Here is a 6,000-nt window from a genome sequence, read left to right as displayed (position 1 = left end):
GCACAATTAATTGGGAAAGGATGGAGCTTTTCCTTTTGCTTTCCTAGTTGTTGTCTTATCCCCAATAGTCCTGCTCTGGTTTTGTGGTTCCTTCTTCGGTACTGTCCATTCCACCTGCCTTCTCCCCTTCCCACACCCCTCCCCCCTCTAGCTACAGGCTGCTGCTTTCTATTAGTTTTGGTTCCATCATTGGCTGATGAACCATCTGAATAAAACCATGTGTTAGCCAAATGTTATAACCATTGTTTGTCCCCACAGTTACATAGGCACCTCTTTTTGGGGTACCCTAATTAGGGTATCATCTGATTCAATATTGGTCAGGGTTGCCTGCACAGAGATGGGCTTGCCGGCAGTCACAAAAGCTGCTCTTTGTTCCTGTCCCCATTGGAAATTAGCTGCCTTTCTAGTAACCCTGTAGAGGGTTTTAATAATCATCCGTAAATATGGTACGTGATTTCTCTAGTGTTCAAACATACCAGTTAGGAGCTGTAACTGAGTTTTGTCCCTGAGTGGTGGGATTAAAGGCATGTGCCACCACCACCTTCTTCTCTGTAACTAATTTATAGAAATCTGCCTGTCTCTGCTGGGATTAAAGGCATGGGCTACCACTGCCCTGTTCAAATATTTTATCTTAGCTTCAAGTCACTCTAAGTCTTATTTAGAAAACAGTTTTGAACTGTAGTAATCCTTTGAATTTACTTAAAACACTTTAAATCTCTTAACTGTGTTTTAAATACCAAACAACAAAAATATCTTATTTATTTAAGAAGAAAACTCAAAAGCTGATGTCCAAAAGGGCATGAACCATGTGGCCATCTACAGTCTAACCTCTTACGATGGAATTAAGACGTGGTTTAAGAAAACCCAGTTTTCATTTCATGCCAGTAAGGCAAGTATGTCTTTGGGTAAATTAGCATTTGAAAATACTGTTTTTTATTTTTATTTTTTCATACCTGATCAAATGAAAGCCATCTGTTAATCTTTTAAGTTTGGACTGATGAATTGTCACCTCTCCTTATTCAAGAGATCTTCTCCAGTGGAAACAAAAACGAAACCTCTTTCCCAACTTGACGCATATCCCAGTTTCCATTCTGAGGTCAACACATCTTTAAGATACACAGGCTGATTTAATTTGGCAGTTTTTTTCCTACTATCCAGTGTCTTTCCAAAGCTGTTGCTCCTTTCTCATTAGCATTGAATTTTTTTTAAGTGAATAAAGCGCTGTGTAGTCTGTCCCTGGGGAGGGCGTTCTCACCCCTTTCTATTTGTTAGGCATCTCCTTTAAAGCACGATTAACTCCTTCTACAGCTGCTTGTCCCGTGGGACTGTGCGGTATACGTGTGATATTCTTTATGTTGTAATATGCAAGAATGCGTTTCATGTTAGTAGAGGCATATGCTGGAGCATTATCAGTCTTAATTTGTACAGGCATTCCATAATAGTCATAACTTTTAATAAATGTGTAATTTAGAATCAGTCTTTTCAGAACGTAAAGCAGTTAGTTGCCCGGTGAAATTCTGAATGTGTATGTCGATGGTGTGGTGCACATACTTTGATTTTCCAAACTCTGAGGAATAAAAAAAAACATCCATTTGCCAAATTTAATTTCTTTGGGTACTTTTGGGTTACTTCTTGCAAGTAATTGAGTTTGTTTGCACAAAGAACAAGTAAGAAATTTCTTTATAATTTTCTTGGCTTGTTGCCAAGTGATAGAAATTTTTTCTTCTAACCCATGCTGTCGACATGGTGTTTCTTACGAGATTCTAAAGCTTCTAGCACATTTCCTGTTAGTAGCTGATCAATTTCATTATTGTTTTGTGCTAGAGAGCCTAGTAGACCTGTATAAGATCTGGTATGTGTTGTATATGTGTTATATACAAAGTTCTGATTATGTGTAGTTGAATAAATAGCAACATTAATTCTGACACCCAGAATAAGTTTAGCAGTTTCAATATGTAAAACAACTTTTTTTGCAAACTTCCAGTCAGTAACTATATTAAGAAAATCACTTAGTACCTTAAGAATGAAAGACAGCTCTGATTTTTGAACTGAATCACAAAGGCTCTGAGCCACTTTATTTTTTATGACTTATAACCTACCGTTCCTGATTTATTTGCATCAGTATAAAATGTAGGGGACCCAGAAATTGGTGTCCCTTTTACTATATGAGGGAGAATCCAATTAATTCTTTTTATAAATTGAAGTCTCTTGCTTTTGTGATATTTGTTGTTAATCTCTCCCAAAAAATTACTGTAAGCTCTTTGCCAATGTTCATTTCCTGTCCATAATGAGACAATTTCAGCATTAGTAAAGGGCACCACAATTTCTCCTGGATCTATTCCTGCCAATTGACAGAGTCTTTTTTTTCCTTTCAGAATCAATTTAGAAAACTTTTTTACACAGGTCTTTAATTTTTTACTCTTTCTGTGTGCCAAAAATATCCATGGTAAGATATTATCTTCTCTCCTTCTTTTTGGATTATCTTTAAAAACAAACAAAAACACTATTTCTAGGAACACCTTGCCAATTTTAAATGACCAGGTTTGTCACAATTAAAACAACTGACATTTTGATTTTTCTTAAAAACATTTAGAAATATTTCTCCTATCAGAGCAGCATCACACGCATGAGAGCTTATAACAGCCGTATTTCTAATCCATTCATCTATTGGTGCTAATCTTGCTTTTAAAGGCCTGATCACCCTTTTGCGTTCTGATTTAGCATTTTCAAAAGCCAAAGATACAATTATGATTTATCTGGCTTCTGAATTGATACTATTCTATTTACAGGTGAAGTCAATCTTTGCAAAATATCAGTGAAGGTTTCTTTTGGGCCTTGTATAATTTTAGTGAATACCTCAGACCTCTTTCTTGATTCTTCAACCTTGTTCCAAGTGTTTGAAGCTGCTAAACAGCATAGCACCAAGATGTAATCATCAGATTTAAGCTGCCCTTGTAACTCAGCATATTGACCTTCATTTAGCAACTGCTTCTGGGAAATATTACTACCTCTAGCCTTATGTTCTACGGCCTTAGCTTCCTCTTTTCACCATGTGAGACCTTGTAACTGAGGACCAGCTTCCAATACTGCTATTGCCAAATCTTTCCAAATCTTAGGAGAGAATTCCGTTCTGAGTTCCCCTTGAATTTAATATCTGCTTCACATAGGTTGAATGCACACCGTATGAAATAATTGCTTTCTTAAATCTCCTCAAATCCAGATTTCTATAGGATTTATTCTAACTTGTCTGTGACCTTGGGAGTGCCTATCATTTGCTGGCAGTTTTGTATAGTAACTGGATAAACTAAGGATGGTTTTCTAACAGCCTGGGGCCACCCCTCTTCAGTTTCATCATGTGGTGATGTGGTAGGTTCTTGTCTAAATTCCTCTGTTGATGATTAAGAATTTTTCTTATTAACTATTTTTCTTATTCTCATGTATAAGTCTTTCTTTGTATAAGGTTTGTCTCTTATTAATCTACTTTTCATATATGGCACACAAAAACCACTATGGCTATTAAAGTTAAAATATGAATTATGAGACTAACATTAATTATAATCACCATAATGTCAATCTCAGTTAGTCATTTATCTTTTCATTTTCTGCTTCTATTTTCAAGCTATCTAAAGTAGTAATATACAGGGTCTGACTCCTTTTATTATGGTATTTCCCATCCCAACTCTTTCCTTGAGGACTTTCCAGGTGACTTACCAAATCTGATGGCTTCTCAGTTTGTCCTCAGTTGGCATGGTTTCTCTGTGTCATCATGGCAGGCATTGGAGCACTGTCGTTCTTCATGCAGTGGGAGTGTGGTTGACTTCTGAACAGAGGAGCCCCAAGATCAAAGGTCTCCTTTCTCTCAGGAACAGCTAGCACACTTTAGAACAAGGCCCATGTGTCAGGCAAGGCTCCTGGTCTGACTGGAAGGAGGGCAGCCAGAAAGGCCCATTGGCAACCAAGGCGGCCAAGCCTTGGAGTTCAGCAGCAAATTTTCAGGGAGGAGGGAGCCCTCCCCTCCTCAGAATAAATGAAAAGTCTCGGGCCATCATGGTGGAGGAATGGCACAAGCACAACAGAAAGACTTTATTTCATAAATCAGGGTCTTATAACCGTTGGGCAGTGGGAGGAATTTTGAGGGTGAATGCGTCTGATCCGCCGGGGCTAGAGGTGCTAGGGATACTTGACTTAGATGTAGTGGTAGATCACCTCATTTACATGCGGCAGCATGGTCCTATCCCAAGAAGGAAAACACAGTGGTTAATTATCTTGCGGTGTGTGTGTGTGTGGGGGAGCTTCAGGTACAACTGAAGGTCATTTACGGAAAGCTAAGCTCTCCTTAGCATAGGGTGGGGTATTTGTATTTCCAGAATCCCCAGGTACTTGCTGAATAGTTTCTATGGGAAGAAAGGGAGTTGAACCTGCAATTTTTCCTAAGGACTACATGACAGTCCTCAGGTAGAGGATGTGGGGAGTCAGGCTCCCCAGATCAGACAGAGAAGAAGGTGTCTTGCTGAGAAAGGGAGTTTGTAGTTTTATACTGAGGCTATCTGGAAACCCCAGACTTCGACCTTAGCAGCTAGATTTCCTGACAGAGCATGAAATGTTTTTAGTAAAATCTCAAATGTTCAATTTTACTAATAAAGATTCAGGAGCCAGATTCTTGGGTGAAAGCTTGCCAGCTCAGTGAGGCAGAGCAATCACCTGGCTGACTTCCCTACTTGGCCGATGTCCCAAAAGAAAAAAATGCTCCTTCTTCATGCCATCTCCAAAAACCCTTAAACTGAGTGTTCCTCCCTTCTATGCAAAAAGAATTTTTATTCCAGCTTCAATTGTTGTCTGTAGGGATTACTACCTGTCTGCTATCCTAGGCCTAGTCCTGGAAGCTTCTAGCTTTTACAATATAACTGAGGCCCAGAATGTTTCCAGTCTCTGAGACTTACTGCAGAATATGCTCCCCCTTCTTGTTATTCCTGATCTCAAAGCTGGCTGGTTCAACTCAGCTTTCTGGCTCAAAACTTTCTGCCAGCTGACTTGTTCAATCTGGCTTTTCTCTCAGCCTCTGAATTGCTGTTTGGCCTCAAACTAAATCCAGCAATCTTTTCTAATCTTCTGGCTCCTTCTCATTGTCTGGCTCATTCAATCTTCACCTGTTTTCTTTCTCTGCAACCTGTCTCTTTATTACTGTCCTGGTAAAACTGCCTCATGTCTCAGAAGGAAAAAGCCAAAAGTGCAAAGCTAAAAGCTTGCTAGCTCAGCCAATAGCCCAGGAGGAAAGAGGGAACAGCTAAAAGCCCAAGAGCTAGAGAGCTAAAGTGCCCTTCTTCTTCTCCATGCTGTCTTAAATACTCTTCTCTCAAAGTCTCTCCTTTCTGTTAATCCCTGTTAGTTGGTTTCTTGCTCTGCTTCTTGACCTAGGGTTAACTTTGTTAATTCCTGTACAGACAGCTGTAGGATTAAAAGTGTGTTAGGGGTGAACAACAGACAGGTTTTTATAGTTCACGATGGGATCAAATATCCTGTAACACTTCCACTTCCTGTCATCTCTCTATCCATCCTCCGACTTCCTCTTACTCTCTATGGCTTTTTCCTGTGTTCATTCCCTGTCAAATGCTTCCTTGCTCTGCCTTTTGACCTATGGTTGACTTCATTTAATCCTGTTCACAATATTCAAGAAGAAAACTCTTAAAGGTGTGTGCTAGGGCCGAGCCACACCATATAGCTAGAAACAGGTTTTTCTAGTAAATAACCAATCTCGGGTTCACAACATGCAAAAGGGCAAAGGCTCATTTTCAAAAACTTGTCTTCAGATTTTCTAAGACAGGCAGGGTCTCACATAACTCAGGCTGGCCTTGGCTCTGGATTTTCTGGTTTCAGCTCTCAGATCCTGGGATTACGGGAGTGCTTCTTCACAGTGCTAACTCATTCTATTATTATTTCTTTCTTCAACAATGCAGATACTGAGTTCCAACAACCCGGAGGAATTGTGTCATACTTCTAAGG

The sequence above is a fragment of the Meriones unguiculatus genome, chromosome 15 (assembly GCF_030254825.1).
Source record: "Meriones unguiculatus strain TT.TT164.6M chromosome 15, Bangor_MerUng_6.1, whole genome shotgun sequence".
Taxonomy (NCBI): Eukaryota; Metazoa; Chordata; class Mammalia; order Rodentia; family Muridae; genus Meriones; species Meriones unguiculatus.
Note: the sequence above shows the minus strand (reverse complement) of the source record.